Source organism: Leptopilina heterotoma, unplaced genomic scaffold (genome assembly GCF_015476425.1).
Source record: "Leptopilina heterotoma isolate Lh14 unplaced genomic scaffold, ASM1547642v1 Lhet_0, whole genome shotgun sequence".
Classification (NCBI taxonomy): Eukaryota; Metazoa; Arthropoda; class Insecta; order Hymenoptera; family Figitidae; genus Leptopilina; species Leptopilina heterotoma.
In genome coordinates, this window is record NW_025110811.1 from 204,737 (window position 1) to 224,719 (window position 19,983).

At 22.3% G+C, this 19,983-nt stretch overlaps 1 protein-coding gene across 6 annotated transcripts in view; it reads left to right on the top strand.

Annotated features, from left to right (window-relative positions):
* The window catches only part of LOC122503188, a 318,272-nt gene that overhangs the window by 118,632 nt on the left and 179,657 nt on the right, over nt 1-19,983 (top strand). Inside the window, exon 2 of one of the 6 annotated variants that reach the window (XM_043613918.1) lies at nt 6,490-6,645. The exons of the other annotated variants lie outside the window; for them this stretch is intronic. The gene's annotated coding sequence lies outside the window, so the exon portion shown is untranslated. The remainder of the gene's footprint in view (nt 1-6,489; nt 6,646-19,983) is intronic. 6 annotated transcript variants of the gene reach the window in all.

Below are 19,983 nucleotides of genomic sequence, written 5' to 3' on the forward strand. Positions count from 1 at the left end.
TTTCCCTGAAACAGATACAAATTTCACTATATTAGAGAAATTTTTATTTTTTTCGGTTTAAAGTTTCATTGATCTAGAGAAACTTTTGGCTGCTCCGGATGAAGCTTCTTTTTCGTGTAGTATTATTTATATTTATTTATTATTATTATTATTATTATTATTATTATTATTATTATTATTATTATTATTATTATTTTATTATTTTTATTTATCAATTAACAGATTATTATTCAATTATTTTTATTATCATAATATTATTATTAACATTTTTATTTTATAATAATAAAGTTATAGTTATTGTAATTATTAACGATTACATTTTCGTACAATTAGTTGAGCAACTATTAAAAAAAATAGGGAGTAATTTAAAATAAACTAATTTTTTACTGAATTGAAACAAAATAAGAAAAATATTTTACAATTATGATGATTATGATAATTATTATTATTATTACTTTTATTATTATTATTATTATTATTATTATTATTATTATTATTATTATTATTATTATTATTTTTATTATTATTATTATTATTATTATTTTTATTTTTATTTTTATTATTATTAATATTAATAATATTATTCAATTACTTTGGGAAAAATTCTGGGAAAATTCAAATAGTATTATTCAATAGTTTCGTGAAAAGTTCTTAAAAAATTCAATTAATATTATTCTTATTATTAATAATGCTATTATTATTGTTATTGTTATTGAAAAAACTTTTAATTAATAATGAGAGTAAAAACCATTTTTTTTTCTTCCCTTAATTATTTTTTACTGAAAAAAATTACTTTATTGAAGTATACCTACGATTACTTGTCAATTACGAAACAAATTTGTATGAAATAATTTTCCTTTTTGTATTAAATATAATTTGTTTTAATCACTGAAATTATTGGTTTAAATACAATTTATTTGATTTCAATTGAAAATTATTTGAATCATGTAAATATTTATTCGGTTATTGACAAGTAATTAATTATTTGAATAAAATAAATTTTGTTTATAGTGCTTTACATAATTACTATTATAGTTATTATTATTTATTAATTTTCTAATTATCGTATATTAATTACTCGATTGCGATGAACAAAAGAAATCAATAGTGAATTAAAAATTAATTTTTTCACTAAATTGAAACAAATTTCTAAAAGAGGCCTTTGTGTTTTAAAATTGAAACTGGTGAATAAAACGAAATTTTTTTTTTTGATATTCAATTGTTGAAAGAAAATTTGTTGAATTTTTTAAAAAAATTATTTCATTTTTTTCAAGACTAAAAAATAACTTATAAGAAGATAAAATATAATAAAAAAATATATGAAAATAGTATTTTTTTATATCTGTAAATTATAATAAAAAAGTTATTTAATAAATAGACGTAAATTACTATAAAAAAGTTATTTAATAAATAGACGTAAATTACTATAAAAAAAGTTATTTAATAAATAGACATAAATTAATATAAAAAAGTTATTTAATAAATAGACGTAAATTAATGTAAAAAAATTATTTAACATATCGATAGAAATTAAAAGAGGAAAGTTAATAAATTTCCAGATAAAAATTAAAAAAAGTTATTTATTTATAAATATGATAAAATAAAACTTAAGGCATTCAGTTGCAGATTTTAATATTTTGTAAATAATGTGAATAAATATTTGTAATATTTCTTTTCCTATAAAGAAATCGTAAAGAAAAAGTAATTTATCAAAAAAAAAGGAAGAAAAGAAACTGAATGGTACTTAGATTATCTTTGATTGTAAGAAAACATCACGGGATCAATTTGATTGGTTTCCCCTTTTTTTCGCAAGTCGAAATCTACCCTAAATTTACACGCGTTTACCGTTTAGGGGAAGCTGAAAGCCTTTTATTTCTGTTAATACGATTCTTTTGTGTCAAGGGGATGATTTTTTTATTTTGACGACTTTTTTATGGAATTTTTGGTTTTTACCTCGGAGCCGAATGAATATTATGATACAATATTTATATTATAATATAAAATTTATGCTATAATGCAAAATTTATGCCATAATACAATATTGATATTAAAATACAATATTTATATTATAATATTCATAGTAATATTTACAAAATAATCAAAAATAATTTTAAACAATTGCAATATTATTTCTATTTTTCATATTATTTATATAATATTTTGTTTATTCAGTAAATATGTATTGTTATTGTTAATTTATTGTTAATTTAAATTAAAAAACTTGAAATAAAAATTTCTGTTTATAGGTATTTATACTATTTACCAAATTATTTTGTAACTATTTGAATTATTTGTAAAATTTTGTAAATGAAAAAATCTGAATACGTGATTATTTTGGTTTATTTAACAAAGTTTCTTTTTTTTGCCGGTGTCGTTTATACGCAGACGCGTAGCACTGTGATATGGTAGCGTCCTTATTGAGTAAATTTCCTCGAATTTACTCCAGTGAAAAATGTCCATAAAAGAAATATTTACTCAAAAACTTGTGAATAATAATTATTAAATAATTTTACAATAAAATAACACGAAAGTTACGTAATAATTGTCATTGCAATTGTATAGTTATTTTTTTTATAACTTTAAATAATTCATACAAATAAAAATAAATAAATTCACATTTTATACAATTAAATAGTTTTTAGACAAAAAAAAAAAATTAGAAACAAATAAATAATAGAAAAATATAAAAACTTTCTGAAGAATTAAAAAATTGTTGCACTTTTATTTCGTTTTGTTAAATAAATTTTTGTGCCGGAAAATGTGTGTGATAATTCTAAACACCCTTTTTTTGTTAATTTTTCAACGAAACAAAAAAATTTTTTTTTTCAAAAAATAGATGAAACGGGAGAAGAAATTTTATTTTGTATTGACATGATAAAATAAACGGTGAGAAGTTTTATTCATTTAGTGATTTTTCTTTTTGTGGAATTAAGGAGAAAAATAATTAAATTAAAGGTAAAATTAGTGAGAGTGGATGAGATATCTATATTAAGTAGAGAGGGTCGCTGCCCTCTGTTTTTTACTTGGCGCACCAGTCACGTTTACAGGGTTAAACAGCGCCGGTTGAAAAGGATCTCGATCCGCCATTCCGATTTCCGGCAACTATTTTATTATTTATAAAATTGTAGCAACTAACAAAATTGCCAAAGCAAACGTATCGCACTTAATTTTCTAGAAAAAGAAAACAGTTTCTCTCCATTATCCACAATTTCAGACAATTATTATTGCTATCGTTATTTTTTTATTAACAGTATTATTATTACTATTATATTATTATTACTATTATTATTGCTGTTATTACTATTTTAATTATTATTGTTATTATAACTATTATATTTATTTATTTATTTCTATTACTACTAATTGATCGAATATTTGACTCAACTTTGTGATTTTTATACAAAAGATTTCATACACCGTCTGACTAAAAATATTTTTACTACTTAAAGAAGAGTAAGCAAAAATTTTCGTTTGTGTCTGACTGAAATTTACTTTTACTACTGAAATAATTTTATTACTAAAACCTGACGGAATATTTAACTAAGTTTACAATTCAACGTCTGACTAAAACTATTTGTACTACTTACATGAGACTAACACAAATTTTAGTTTGTGTCTGACTAAAAATTATCTTCACTAATGAAACTCTATTTTTATTTTTACTGAAAATTCGCTAAATTTTTATTCTTTTTTAAAAGAAAGTAAAAAGACCTGAAGGAGTCTTTATAAAGTCTTTATAAAGTCATTACTACTTAACGATGAAATTTCCTGTCTGACTAAAGTTTACTTTTACTACTGAAATCATAACCTAATGCAAAATAATTTACCAAATTTTACTGAATTTTTAATATGTCGTCTGACTAAAACTATTTTTACTACTTAGGGGAGAATAACACAAAATTAAATTTCCTGTCTGACTAAAATTTACGTCTACTACTGAAATCCGTATTTTTATTACTAATAATTGACCGAATATTTGACTGAACTTTGTGTTCTTTAAACATAAGATTTTATACACCGTCTGACTAAAAATGTTTTTACTACTTAAGGAAGAGTAACAAAAAATTTTAGTTTGTGTCTGACTGAAATTTACTGTTACTACTGAACCTATCCATATATTACTAATAATTTGTGGAATATGAGACTAAAGGTATTTAATACCGTCTTACTAAAAACGACCATTACTACTTAAGGGAAAAACACAAATTTAAATTTCTCGTCTGACTAATATTTTCCTTTACTACTAAAACTTTATTTTTACTTCTGATAATTGACAGAATAAATTAACAATATTTTTCATATAATGACGTCTGACTAGAACTTTTTTTACTACTTTTAAGGGAAAATAATTCAATTTTAAAATTTGTCTGACTAGAATCTACTTTTACTACTGAAAGCATTTTTATTACTAAAACCTGAAGGAGTCTTTGACTAAGTTTATAATGCAACGTCTGACTAAAACTATTTGTACTACTTACAGGGGAATAACACAAATTTTAGTTTATGTCTGACGAAAATGTACCTTTACTACTGAAATCCTATTTTTATTTTTACTAACAATTCGCTAAATTTTTGTGCATATGACTGACTCAAAAAGTATTTACTACTATTTATTTATTTAAGTATTTATTTAAATTTCCTGTATGTCTAAATTTTTTTTTGCTAATGAAATCATAATTTAATGGAAAATAATTGACATAATAAATTAAAAGAATTTTTAATATGTCGTCTGACTAAAACTATTTTTACTACTTACTGGTGATTAGCACAAATTTAATTATTATTATTATTACTATTATTGTTTATTACTATTTTTAATTATTATTTATTACTATTTTTCTTATTTCTACTATTATTGTTGTTACTATTTTTGTTGATACCATTATTTTTATTATATTATTGATTTGTTTAATTAATCAAGTAGCAAAAATTAAATTTATTTTCAACTTGGATACTAAATATTCGAACTGTTATCATTTTATCAGATCAATCATTAAATTAATGCTCTAATGGAAAATCTATTAAAATTGTCTCATTTGATCCCTCGTGGCTATTCTGTACAATATATGAATTTCAAAATTGTCAAAATTAATTTCTTAATTTATACTGAAAATCAAAATAAATAAATTCGTTAATTAAATAACAACAACAACAACAACAACAACAACAACAACAACAACAACAACAACAACAACAACAACAATAATAATAATAATAATAATAATAATAATTGTAAAAATAAAGAATTAATAAAAAAAATAAATAGATAAATAGAAATAAATTATAATAATTTAATAATGTAATTTAATTAGTAATTAAAATATACTAATTTAACTTGTAATTTAAAGACTAATTTAACTACTAATAACAATAGCAATAATAATATTAATAAATTTTGAAAAATACCTAAAACTATTGGAAATTTTGTATATTTTTGAATGTTAAATTATTTTTTTTTTTCATTAAATCTGCCTTTTTTAAAAAAGTTTTTTACACTTGAAAAATCTCATATGCTTTAAAAGGGAAGCATGTCAAGAGGAAGAAGTATTTCAATAAGACCATCCATCTTTCTCAGAAAACTCTATGACTTTTCTTTTTTTTTACTTTCTTTATTTTTCTTTTTGATACTTGTGACGACGTTAAAAGCTTTAGACTTACAGCTTCTGCAGTGTTTTTAGAAACGTTGTAATCGAATTAAATAATCTAATAACCAATAGATTATTGCGCTTACGCCATTGAAAATAATTTGAAAAGAATTTTTTTAAAAATTATTTGATGTCATTTTATATATTAAAAAAGGTTTCTATAAAAAAAAAGTAGAGATTACAAAACTTGATTTTTAATAATAATAATAAAAAATAGTAATAATAATATTAATTTATTTATTTATTTAATATTAACGGGACAAGCCCTTTCGTAATAATAAATAACAAAAATAATAATGAAGTTAATAATTACGTTTAATTTTTTTAAAAACCGTTTTTTAAGAAATAAATCATTTTTCGATTTTTCGAAGACGTATAAAAAAAAAATAAATAAAAAAAAAAATTTTTAATTTTTTTTTTTTTTTTTCTTCTTTGAAGTATTTTGTAACAAAAAGGTCGGAATAGTTATTGTGCCTTTTTATGTGCAAAATAAACAAACAATAATATTAATAATAGAAATAAATAATAACAAGGGTTATAATATTGATAATTAAAATATTTATATTATAATATGTTCATTTTTATACAATTTATATAATAAATTATAATATTATCAATAATAGTATTATTAAAAAGAACAATAATAATAATAAAAAAAAACACGAAAATAAAGTTTTTATACCTAGAATATCGATAAAATTCTCTAGAATAGTGAAATTTGTAGTTGTGCCAGATAAAGATTTTTTTTCGTGTAAATAAATTATAAAATTTTATGTAAAAAAAAATTTTTTTTTCCTAACTTCAGTGTTGATGATGAAAAAATTGAGTATTCTTGAATGCATAGTAAAAGTTTTATACGAAGAAAATTTGATGTGGATAAACGAAGAAATGCTGTGAGAACTTTCATTTTCTTATCAATGTTTGCATTTTCGAGTCTAATGAAGGCATGGACTTCAATATACAAATTGAAAAAGTGTGGACGAAACCACCAATTTTCAAGGTAAGATATAAAGAAAAATTTTCTTTTCTTCTACTGAAAATATAATTTTTTATTTATTTGTTCCAAAGTTATAATTTTTTATAATATTTTTAAAATAATTTTTTCATTATTTATTTAAAAAAAAAAAAATTGAAAATTTACATAAAAAAATAACATTGAAATTGAAATTAAAAAAAATGGTTTTTTTTTATTTTTAAAAATCAATTTTTATTCTATGGGGAAAAAATTGCAAAAAGAAGAGAATTTCCTTTCTCTCCACACTTCTTTTCTCGAATTTACTGAAAAATAAAGTTTGGTGAATAAAAAATAATAAAACCAATTTTCATTAAATTAATTCTCGAATTAATTACTATTTAGGTTTATTAATTTATTTAATTAATTTAAAAAAAAATTCCACTTGTAATTGAATTTTTGATAAAATCATCACAGAAGAAGATGAAAGTGGCAAGATAAGGGAGCAATCTTCCAGCAGGCAAGAAATGAAACGTCTTGACCTTGTTTTTGTTTTGATTTTTTTTTTCACGTGTGCATCTCATTTTCTTTCTGTCTTCTTTATTTTGGTCACTTTTGTTTAAAATGTTTTCTCTCCTTTGGGAATTGCTGTTCAGCTTTGAATAAAATTTATAAAAAATACACGTGGTGAAAAAGAGGCAAAAATAATTTATTTCTCTTAAATGCATGAATGTATTTTCTTTAAAATAAAAGTTAAATTTTTTGATATTTAAAAAAATAAAGATTTTACTGTCAAGGGAGAAGGAAAAAATTGAAATTATCGACGATTTTATTTATTGAAATTTATCCAATGTTTAAGTATTAAAAATAATTCTTAATTGGCTTCTTTTTTTTACTAATTATTATTTATTTTACAAATTATTAGCTTCTTTAAAACTAATTCTTAGTTATTTTACCAATTATTACCTTTTTAAAACTGATTATTAGTTATTTTACTAATTATTACCTTTAAATACTAATTATTTTTTCTTCCCTGATTGTTGAAACAAAAAGTCAGACATTTTACTAATAATTGATTATTTTTTCTTCCCTGATTGTTGAAACAAAAAGTCAGACATTTTACTAATAATAATTGATTATTTTTTACTAATTGCAGTGAAAAGTAAAAAGTTGTCGAAACTTTTATTAATAAATAGTTACTTTTAATTTAACTAATTCAAAACTAGAAAGTAATTTAAAATTTTTTTGAATAAAAGGTTTTTAGTGCCAGTTTTTGAAGGACTTTTTCCTACTGAAATTTTTATTTTTCCTGGCAAAGAAGTGAAAACTTGTCTTTTACTACTTTTCGAAATCCCTCGTTTCTCTTCTAGTTGTGTATTTATATATATAGTGTATGGTGTGTTCGAACAGTATTTGATTCACTATACACAAGTTAAGAAGCCCTGAGGGTATAAAAACTCAAACATTTGCAGTTTTCTAACTTTATTTTCAGTTCCTCCTGACAAGAAAATATATTTTTTTTTTATTTTATTTTATATATTCGTATCAATTCTAATTTATGTCTATTACTCTTCATATGAATATTTCTTTTACCTTCTGTATTAAAATAACAAAAGTATTATTTTGTATTATCATTTTAATATATTAATATATTAACATTTTAATATTTTATTATTTTTATTATTTAAATATAATTTTATGTTTATAATTTAAATAAATAAATAATTAAATTATTATTATTTTTTATTATTTTACATTATTTAATAGCTTTTTAAAGTAGGAAATACTTAATATATTTATTATAACGTTTTTTTAAAAGTTATCTTCTTCAAATTTTTTTTTATTTTTACTTTTGTCTTAATTTTTAATTCTTTAATGGACTTTTTCATAAACTGTTAATTGCTTTTATTTTCCTCTACTTTTTGCAAATTTTTGTAATAATTTATATATATATATATATATATATATATATATATATATATATATATATATATATATATATATATATATATATATATATATATTGTAAAAGTACTCATGGGTGAATTAAAAATTTATTGGAAATGTTGAAAATTAAAATTTATTTTTATGACTAAAAAAAGAGAAATAGTTCGATTTTGTTCTCTGTCTGATGAAAATTGACTTTCTCTACTATATTTATTTTCGATGCAATAATATTTGTGAACGTCTGACGGAAAATAATATTTACTACTCACATCAAAATTGCCAGAATTGGCAGTTTTGAAAAAATATACGTCTGACTGACATCGATTATTGCTAGTGATATAAAAATCGAATAGCAAAAAATTCTATAGCTTGTCTGACTGAAATTTGCCTTTACTACTGAAATCCTACATTTATTACTTATTGTGAGAATATTTGACTCAATTATAAATTTTATAATAATACGACGTCTGACTAAAAATATTTGTACTACTTAGAGGGGAATAACACAAATTTTATTTAGTGTCTCACTAAAATTTACCTTCACTACTGAAATACTTTTTTAAAACTAATAATTGGCTAAATTTTAAGCACCTGTCTGACGCAAAAAAAGTATTTACCACTTGTGGCTAAAATTTCCTGTCTGCCTAAAATTTTCTTTTTCTACTGAAGTCATAATTTAATGAAAATTAATGAAATTTACTGTTACTACTGAAATAACAGTTTTCTTACTAATTCGTGAAATATGAGACTGAATACATTTAATAACGTCTGACTAAAAACTGTTTATACTACTAAATTCTATTTTTATTACCTAGAATTTAAATTTTTTAATTTTTCTTACTAATTTTTACCTGTATTTTTTAATCTAATAAAATCTAGTTTTTACTACAGATTTTAAAAATCAAAGACAATTCAATAATATTTAAAAACATATTTTTTATTTACTTCCCTCTGATTATACTATTGACCTTTACTACTGAAAAAAAGAAATTAGACGAATTGTCATCGTTAACGTTGAGCTAATTTTTTTTTTTAAACGCAATAATAATTTCAAATGTCTGACATAAAAGGTCTTTTACTACTGCCAGGAGAATTGTCCGAAATTATAACGACCGACTGTGACTGATTCTACCTAACTAAACGAGAATTACTCTAAGTAATGAGTTTACGTCTGAATGCAATTTACATTCGCTACTACCAACTAAAGAAGGATTGGAATTTTTTTTTTTGTAAAATAGTTAGTTTTTACAGTCTGACAGAAAGCTGATTTTACTACTTAAAGGGGAATTATTAAAAAAAATTATTTTTCGTCTACCTAAAATTATTTCTCTAATTTTAGAAAATTTTTATTTTATTTATTTTTATTTAAATTTTATTTATTTTATAAAAGAGCCTTAAATTTTACTTCATTTTAACTGATTGCCAGTGAAATTTTATTCTAATCGACGTACTAAGCAATAAAATCACTGAAAATTAGTTAAATTTCAGTAGTAAAGGTAAATTTAAGTCAGACACAAACTAAAATTTGTGTTATTCCCCTGTAAGTAGTACAAATAGTTTAGTCAGACGTTGAATTGTAAACTTAGTCAAATATTCCGTCAGTTACTAGTAATTAAAATTCTTTGAGTAGTAAAAGTAAATTTTAGTCAGACGAAAACTGAATTAGTGAAATTAAACTAATTTTTAGTGATTCTTTTTTAATACGACGATCAGAATAAAATTACACTGAAAATTAGTTAAAAATAAAACATAATTTATGATCTTTGAGAAAATAAATAAAATTTAAATGAAAATAAATAAATTTTCCACTTACTAATTAGTATTTTTATTGCTGAAATTAAATTTTTTGCAAGAAAGCCCTAATTATTTCATTTTGAATATTTACTGTCTGTCGTAAATTTGCATTTTTTTTTTAAATTTATAATAACCGCTATTTTACTGTAAATCTGTCTGACCGAAATTTACTAACACTACTTAAATTTGATTAAACACATTTAAAAGTTTGGGTCTGGCTAAAACTCGTTCCTATACCACTGAGAGTAGAAATTTTCCGTGAACATAATAAATGATCAAGATTTCAAGGTTTCTTGTCTGACCACAGCTGATTTTACTACTTCAAGAGAAATAACAAAAGATTTTCAAGTTTTTGTCTGGTTAAAGTACTCACATTTACTACTTACGAGAATAACAAATTCGACCGTGTGATAAATTCATCCATATATAACAAACTCCACATTTTGTGGTTGAAGAAAACGTACCTTTTTTCTACTTGAAGGTGAATAAGTGAAGTTTCTGTCTGACGATAACTGACTTTTACTACTGAAAATGAAAATTTCTTATCACCAATAACATGATAACGGGAATTTAAAGTTTTAGGGTCCGGTCAAAATTTACTTATACTACTTAAAGAAGGAAAAACAGAAATTTTCCAGTTTTTGTCTGACGAAAATTTACTTTCACTACTTAGAGGAAAATAAAAAATTGTTTAGTTTTGGGCTGACGAAAATTTATTTTTACTACTTAGAAGAGAATAACAAATTTTTTACTTTTGGGCTGACAAAAATGTATGTTTGCTACTTAAAGGAGTATAATAAAAATTCATATGACTAAAAATAAATTTTACTACTTTAATAATACGAATTTAAAATTTCATTATTTTGTTAAAATTTACTTGTAGTACTTATTAAGGAAGAACAATACAAATTTTACTTTTTTTTGTCTGGTAGAAATTTACTTTGACTATTAAATAGTCACAGACAATTTTTCCAGTCTTTGTCTGACTTAAATATACTTTTACTACTGAAATAATTCCTTAAATTGTTCTTGTACTAATTATTAAGGGAGAATAACACTAATTTTACTTTTTTGTTTCGCGAAAATCCACTTTTACTACTAAAAAAGTAAATTATAAATTTTACAGTTTTTGTCTGACTAAAAAACACTTTTACCACTAACATAATTTCTTAAATTTTTCTTGAACTAATTTATTTTACTTTTTTTGTCTGGTGAAAATTTCCTTTTACTACTTAAAAAAGAATATCAAATTTTACAAGTTTTTGTCTGACTAAAATATACTTTAACTACTGAAATAATTTTTTAAAATGTTCTTGTATTAATTATTAAGGGAGAATAACAATAATTTCACTTTTTTTGTTCGGCGAAAATAAATTTTTACTACTGAAAAGTAAATTTTATCAATTTTACAGTTTTTGTCTGGCTAACATATACTTTTACTACTGAAATAATTTTTTCAAATGTTCTTGTAATAATTATTAAGGGAGAATAACACAAATTTTATTTTTTTTGTCTGGAAAAAATTTACTGTTACTACTACAATAGTAAAGTATAAATTTTACAGCTTTTGCCTAACTAAAATAATTTTTTACCACTGAAATGAGTATTTTATGAATAAAAAAAATAATGCAACATAAACTTTAAAATATTTGACTACAGTTATTTTTCGCGCTAGAATAGTAGAAGAAAATTTACTTTTTATTTTTTAAAAAGTGTTATTTTCTTGCAAAATTTGAAAGAAAAGTCGAAAAAAAGACAAATAGAAGTAGAATTATCCGAGATCTATATGTATTTTTATTTATTTAACAATTTTTACCATGAATGCCACTTATTTGCTAATTAATTTCAAAATTTGAACTTGCGTAATGTATACTGTCAGTAAGCTCGTTAATTATTTGTTCAATAAAGTCGATTAGATCAAAGACGACAAACCATAGCTTGATTATGCAATTTCTCGTCCGATTTCCCCAGTGGAATGCATGATAAAGCACGGGACTTCCGGTTATAAGAGAAAAAATGCAATTTTTCAAAATAATGGAAGTATATTTTTCAGCCTTTACTATTTACTCCTAGTTGTAAAGTGAGAGCCTTTAAAGTGATAATTATTATTTTTATACTTAATAAAAAAATTATTACTTAAAAAATAATTATTTAACGTATCAATTAAGAAATTATTCTTTAATAGTTATTAATTATAATTAATTAAAGAACAATTCTTTTTGTTTATTTATTTATTAACAAATAATCATTTATTTATTAGGGAATATTTGCTGATTTATTAAAAAATGTATCTAAAGATTTCCAAATCTTTTCCAAAAGAATTAAGTGAATTTCTTAAAGTTAACAGAAAATGTAAATTTTTCCTTAAAGAAAATTACTATACTATTAAACAAAGTTTTTCGAGATTAAAATGCAATTAAAGAATTTACAAACTTGAAAATTACCACACTGCCCTGAAAAAGTGTATATATAGTGAGAAAGCTTGAATCGTTCCCTTAAATACTTTTTCTTTGCATTTTTTTTCACTCCCTCAAAGCCCTTTTTCTTTTTTAATCTTTGTCGGGGAAAAACAAGCGGAAAGTGCGTGCACTTGAAGTTCACCAACACGCGGATATACTGGATATATATATTTTTCTTAAGTGTGATGGATAACAAGTAGACACTGCATCCCAGAGGGTACATGGCTAATGTACTCTTTGTAAAGTAGAAAAGAAAAAAAAAGAGGAAGAAAAAAAAATATACAGTGATGAAGGAAAGCTTTTCTGCAAAATTCACAGGAGTAGTCTTTCAATTATCCTGAAAAGGTGCTAGTGTCCTACCTTATATAGGAAGTTCTCTCGATTTCATTGTCCACCCCCCCCCCCACCCTTACGCCCAACATGAGAAGAAACTTGAGAAAAAAAGAGTTTTTCAAACAGTGGTGGCTATCTTTTTTTCTTTACACATGCACACATAGAGAGAGAGAGAGAAAATTTAGTCGGAGACAAAAAAATTTTATATTGGAAAAAAACTACTTTTTTCAAAAGAAAAAGAATTTTTTCCTAAATAAATATTTTTCTCCCATCATTATATTTAAATCTTTCCCTTAGATTGAAGTAAGAAAACGCACAATAAAGTTTTAATTCTGTCTGACTGAAAATGGTCTTTACTACTAAAACTATATTATTCCTTCTCATAATTGACAGAATAAATTAATAAAACTTTTCTTATAATGACGTCGTCTGACTGTATGACAATACAGTATGGTAATAGTTCCAATACAGTATAGCAATAGTTACTGTACAGTTTAGCAATCGTTACTATACAGTATGGCAATCATTGCTATACAGTATGGCAATCATTGCTATACAGCATGGCAATCGTTACTATACAGTATAGCGATCGTTACTATACAGTATGGTAATCATTGCTATACAGTAAGGCAATCGTTACTATACAGTATGGCAATCATTGCTATACAGTATGGCAATCATTGCTATACAGTATAGAAATCGTTACTATACAGTAAGGCAATCGTTACTATACAGTATGGCAATCGTTACTATACAGTATGGCGATCGTTACTATATAGTATGGCGATCGTTACTATACAGTATGGTAATCATTGCTATACAGTATGGCAATCATTGCTATACAGCATGGAAATCGTTACTATACAGTATAGCGATCGTTACTATACAGTATGGTAATCATTGCTATACAGTAAGGCAATCGTTACTATACAGTATGGCAATCATTGCTATACAGTATGGCAATCATTGCTATACAGTATGGCAATCATTGCTATACAGTATAGAAATCGTTACTATACAGTAAGGCAATCGTTACTATACAGTATGGCAATCATTACTATACAGTATATCAATCGTTACTATACAGTATAGCGATCGTTACTATACAGTATGGCAATCGTTACTATACAGTTGATTTTATTCTCAGAACGGTGATTAGAATAAAATTCTATTGAAAATCAGTTAAAAATGGCTAAAAATTTGGAGTCGTTCATAAAATAAATATAAAATAACTAGAATAACAATTTTTCAAAAAAGAAGCTAAGTATTTTATACCATCGTCTCCTTTTCAGTAAAAAAATTCTAATTTCAGTAGTAAGAGACAATTTTAGTCAGACGAAAAATAGATTATTGAATAATTCCCTTTAAGTAGTAAAATTAGTTTTCTGTCAGACTGAAAAACTCTTTTATCGATAAGTTTTATTAGAATTGTGATTTCAGTAGTAAAATTAACACAAATTTAAAACTCTTGTCTTACTAAAATTTTTTTTACTACTAAAATTAATTTTTCTTTACTAATAATAGACTAAATATTTGGTCAACTTTTAGAATGACGATTGACCAAAAATGTTTTTACTATTTAAAGGAGAATAACATAAATTTTAATTTGTGTCTGACTGATAATTACCTTTAGTTCTAAAACTTTAGCTTTATTGTTATTGAAACTATATTTTTATTTTAATTATTTTTTTTTATTTATAAAGAAACAGAATTTTTAATTACTTCTAAATTTTTTTTACTGCTGAAGGGAGAATAAGAAAAGATTAAATTTTTTTTGAGACTAAAATTTTTATATAGTCTTCAGTCCACTACTAAAAGACTTGTTAGATTTTACTACTAAAATATTTTTATTACTAATAATTGACCGAAATAATTGACTGAAAAACACAATTTTTTCCCCCCTATCAGTCGATTAATCCATAAAAAATATTTACGAATCATAGTTTTTGAAAAGATATCAAATTGAGACAAAAAATTGAATAAAAAAATGTTGCTTCGCAACACTTTTGATTTCTGTTTTGTCTCAATTTGATATCTTTAAAAAAAAACTGTGAATTTTTATTAATATTATTTTCCTAAAAAAAGCATTTTTATGTACTTAATGTTTTGGTTTAGAAAAATTGTGCTATTTAAATATTCCAACAATTTGTCAAAATTATTCAAAAATAGGAGAGGAAAAAAGTGTAACGATCGTTTGGGAAAATTTTTTTATATCTTCTACTTGAATTATAGAGAGATTTTTTTTTTATTCTTTTTTTTTATAAAAAATAAAATTTAGAGATAGGAGAGAAGGAAAAGATCAAATAAATTTCTTTTATTTTCTGGCGAATTCCATTGAAAAGTGTGCGCGGGGGATAAAGGAACGCCTTAAGCCTGAGTTTCCTCTCAATCTCATCTGTCGGATAACGTGCCTATCTGCAGGCGCCCGCTTTCAATAAATGTGAACGAAAGACACTTTTTTTTCTAATATATAAGTGGCAAGTTCGTATATATATGTATGTGCGGCAAAAAAAAAAATTGCTCCAAAAAGAAAAATCAAAAATGAATTAAAATTCTTGTTTAACATTATAAACGACAAAATTGAATTTTATTTTTTTTTCTACTTTTATAATAAAAGTCTATAGAAAAAAGTGATGTCGATTATTTTTTAGAAATTCCAATAGAATTCAATTATTTAATTTATTTTTAATTCAATTTTAGGAAATTTCAATTATTTTTTATTTTCAAATAATTTTAAACTATTTTCACAAATTTTTAATTACCTGTCTATAAAGTGTTAATCACTTTCAATTTAATTATTAAAAATAAAATTAAAATACCTATTTTAAAATGCAAATATTTTCAAAATTTTTCGAAAGTTCTATTTAAATAAAAAATTGAAATTTTCATATTTTTAATAAATTTACTAATTTATGAAAATTTTAATTGTAACTCTCTCGTAATTAAATGATATTTTAACAGTTTAACTTTTAACGAACAATTTAAATAACAATTTCTTCGAAATAAAAATTTTTAGAATTTTAAATAAAATTGTTAAAAACTTGAATAATTTTTTTAAATAACTATTCAATTGACAAATTATTATTTTTATAAAAATTATCTTTTATAAAAAAATATCTTTTAATCATAAATCTTCTTAATAGGTATTCAAATACCATTTGGATAAAAAAAATATTTATTTGCAAACGATAATTTTGATTTAAACACCGAAATTATTACAATTATATATAACAATTTATTTTATTTAAATAATTATATTTGATTCAAGTAAATATTTATTCGTTAATAATAGATATAAGTAATGGATTATTTGAATAATTTTTTTTCACTTTATTTGCAAAGGAAAATGAATATAAATTTCAAGTTGTAAAATTCTCGAGAGAAGAAATATTTAAAGGGAAAAGAAATTTGATTATAAAAGTAAAACGATCTTAAAATGGAAAAATTTTATGTCTCCTTTAAAAATTTAAAATTACTATATGAAACGTGTACGAATGTTGAAATATATATATATATATATATATACGTGAAGAGGTTAAATTTCTCAGTGCTCAACTGGTTTGAGGTATCAATTTTTTTTTTATATACTCTCTAAAGGAAGGGATTTCTACTCTCTGTAGGAATATTTTCCATTGAAGATACAGTCAGACGTCGGGTATTTTGAAATGAAGCTTTTAGAATAAGTGAACCTAGCTGATATTTGTACAGCAGTTTCTTTACTATAGTTTTGACTTGAGTCACTACCCCCCCCCCCCTCCTCCCTTTTTCTTTTTCTCCCTAATAACTTGAAGTAAAAGCCGAAAATTATCGTTTTAATGATTCAAATTAATATAACCATTCATTTATATTCAAAAGTTCTCAAACATGGAAAAAAGAAGCTTTTAGTGTAACAAATAAAAAAAAGTATCCAAATAGTACCAAAGCATAAAAATTTCTACTTTTTTAAAAAAAATTTTAAAAATTAAATTTTAAATTATAAATTAAATATTAACATAAATGATATTATTTAATTAATTTTTAATAAAATGAATAATAATAATCGAGTTTAACTGTTTAACATAATTTATTAATTTTCCATCCTTCAAATTTGTTCTTTGACGCAAACTTTAAAAAAAAAAGTATTTAGCAAACACAATACGTTATTTAGTATTCAATTTTGCATTAAAATTGAAAATGCTTTTTCATTAAAATGATGAAATTTAAACATTGATTATGGTACGAACTTTCCATTCATATATTATTCTACATTGTTTAAAGTACAAGGTTGACATATTTCGATTAAACAAACATTTTGAAAGGTGTCTTTGTTAATTTTCAACCTATTTATACAATTTCAATGAAAAGACAATTAATAATTGATTTATTACACATTATTATTAAAATTGTTCTTGTTTAAAATTATTATTTTCTCTATATTGACGAAAATTATTTACATTTAGTTATTTAATGCAATGTAGATGAAATTATTATTTTTGAAATAATAGAAATTAAAGTTATTAATTTTTAATTTATTTTTTCTTAATTAATTTATAAATTTATAAATTTAATAGTTTTATTTAAAATTTAAATTAATATTATTTTATATTAAAATTGAAAATAGTGTAAAAAATTTTTTATTTATTTATTTAAATTATTAAAAATAATGTTTAATGCTTTATTGCATATACAATATATGTACATAGAAATTAATAGAAGGTGACTCGAGTCGAAAAATCTTGAAAGAAAATTTAATGTCAAAAGTTTTGTCAATCTAGATTATATATAGAAGATATTATTTGACCTTTTTGATAGTGTAATGTAAAGAAAGAGGGAGATATATAGAACTTGAGGCCTCGTCGCCTCGAGAGAAACGACATTCTAACAAAAAAGGTTTTCTAGAAAATTCACACTTTTCTATTCTTGGATAAAAAGCTGAATGTTGTGGTGATAACAAATTTTCTCTCTAATATTAAAAAAAAAGGAGACAAAGGATAAAATTGTTTCTAACATCTATTTGGTAGATGAAATTCTAAATATTTTTTGTTTTCATTTTGTTTGTTTACAAAACTTTTCACATACACTTTCTCACCATCAATTTCCCTCCCCCTTGAATCAAACTATTTTATTCACTCCCAAATGTTTGAAGAATTATTATTATTAATTTTTTTTACTATAAAAATACCCAATTTTCTGACTATTTCACTTAAAAAAATTACTACAGAATACAGATAAATAACTAATTTTTTAGTAAATTATTTGTCGAGTTTTTGCTTTCAAAAAGTTACGAAAAGAATCTTATTTTTTAGTAAAGTGTAATTATTAATAATTAATTTTTCAATATTTATTTTAAAAATTAGAAATTAAAAATTATCATTTCAATATTTATTTTTGTCTTTTGTAATTAATTATAAATAATTAATGTGCTACTATTTTTGCAAACATTTTACGACACTTTTGATACTATTTTTTATTTCTAAATTCAAATCAAATTATAGATATAATTAAAAGTTATTATTTAGATGAAATTGTTTCTTTTGAGATATTTTGTTAATATTAACTTTAAAAAATATATTTTTAATATTTCCTTGTCTATTTCTTTTGTAGAGTATAAAATTTTCTTTTTCAAAATATATTTATTCTCATTTTCTCTTTTTCGAATCGAATAAAGAAAATTGTATCAGGGCAAATAAATAGGTTTCTTTTACCACTGATGTATAGAAAAAAGGAATGTTGAAAATTGAAATAAAGTAACTTTTTCCAATGTAGAGTATAGTGGTATTATAAAATGCAGAACTCTTGTGGAAAACTCTTCCTGGCGCTTAATTGAAGAGCCAATTGAAGAACCTCATTGAGTTTTTGCACTTGAGGGACGGAGAAAGTTTTAATAAATTTTAATTTTTCGTAACACTTTTCCACTCTGAAATTTATTTACCCTCTTTGTTTATAAAATTTGATACTTCTATGGTGAATTTTACAGGTTTTTAAATAAATTTTAGTGAACAAATTTACAGAAATTTACTTTGAAAGTTTTTTTTTTTTAAATTACGAATAATACTTCCTCCCTTTTCGAATTTTTTTCTCCCTACGTTTATTTATAATAAATTACATTTTTTGTTAATTACGGTTAATTTTATAATTTCGTGACAACAAATGTTTTCGATTGTGTAAATTGCAAATATATTTTGTTTTTCATTTTAAATTCTCTTGATCTTTCCTTTATTTATATTTAATTACATTTTTTGTTAATTATTTTTTATTCTCAGAATTTCGTGAAAGATGATTTTGATTTTTCCTAAGACAAAAATTTTCGATTGAGTAAATTACAAATTTATTCTTTTTTTATTAATTCAAATTCTTTTGATTCTCCTCTGAAAAAAATAATTAAATTCTTGCAACGATTATTATTAAAATTTTAAAAAAATATTGAATTCCTGAGAAGAATTTTAATATTTATAAAAATAATTGAATTCTTGCGAAGAATTTTATAAAAATCTATTTAAATAATTCATTCTAAAAAAAAAATATTAGAAAAATACTATTTTAATTTAAATAATTGAAATTCTCCGATGGGTTTTAATATTTATAAAAATAATTGAATTCTTGTAACGATTATTATTAAAATTTTTAAAAAAATTGAATTTGAGAATTAAAAACACAAAGAATTGAATTTCTTTGTGTTTTTTTTCAAAATAAGGTAGTTTTTTGAATAATTTTAATTACATATTTTGAAAATAATTAAATTAAACAAAGAATTTTTTCCAATTTTTAAAATAATCGTATCTGTTAATAATTATAATTAGATATTTGATTATTGAAATTTATTAAAATCTAAGGAATTATTATTCATAAAAAATAATTTAATTTTTGGTATAAA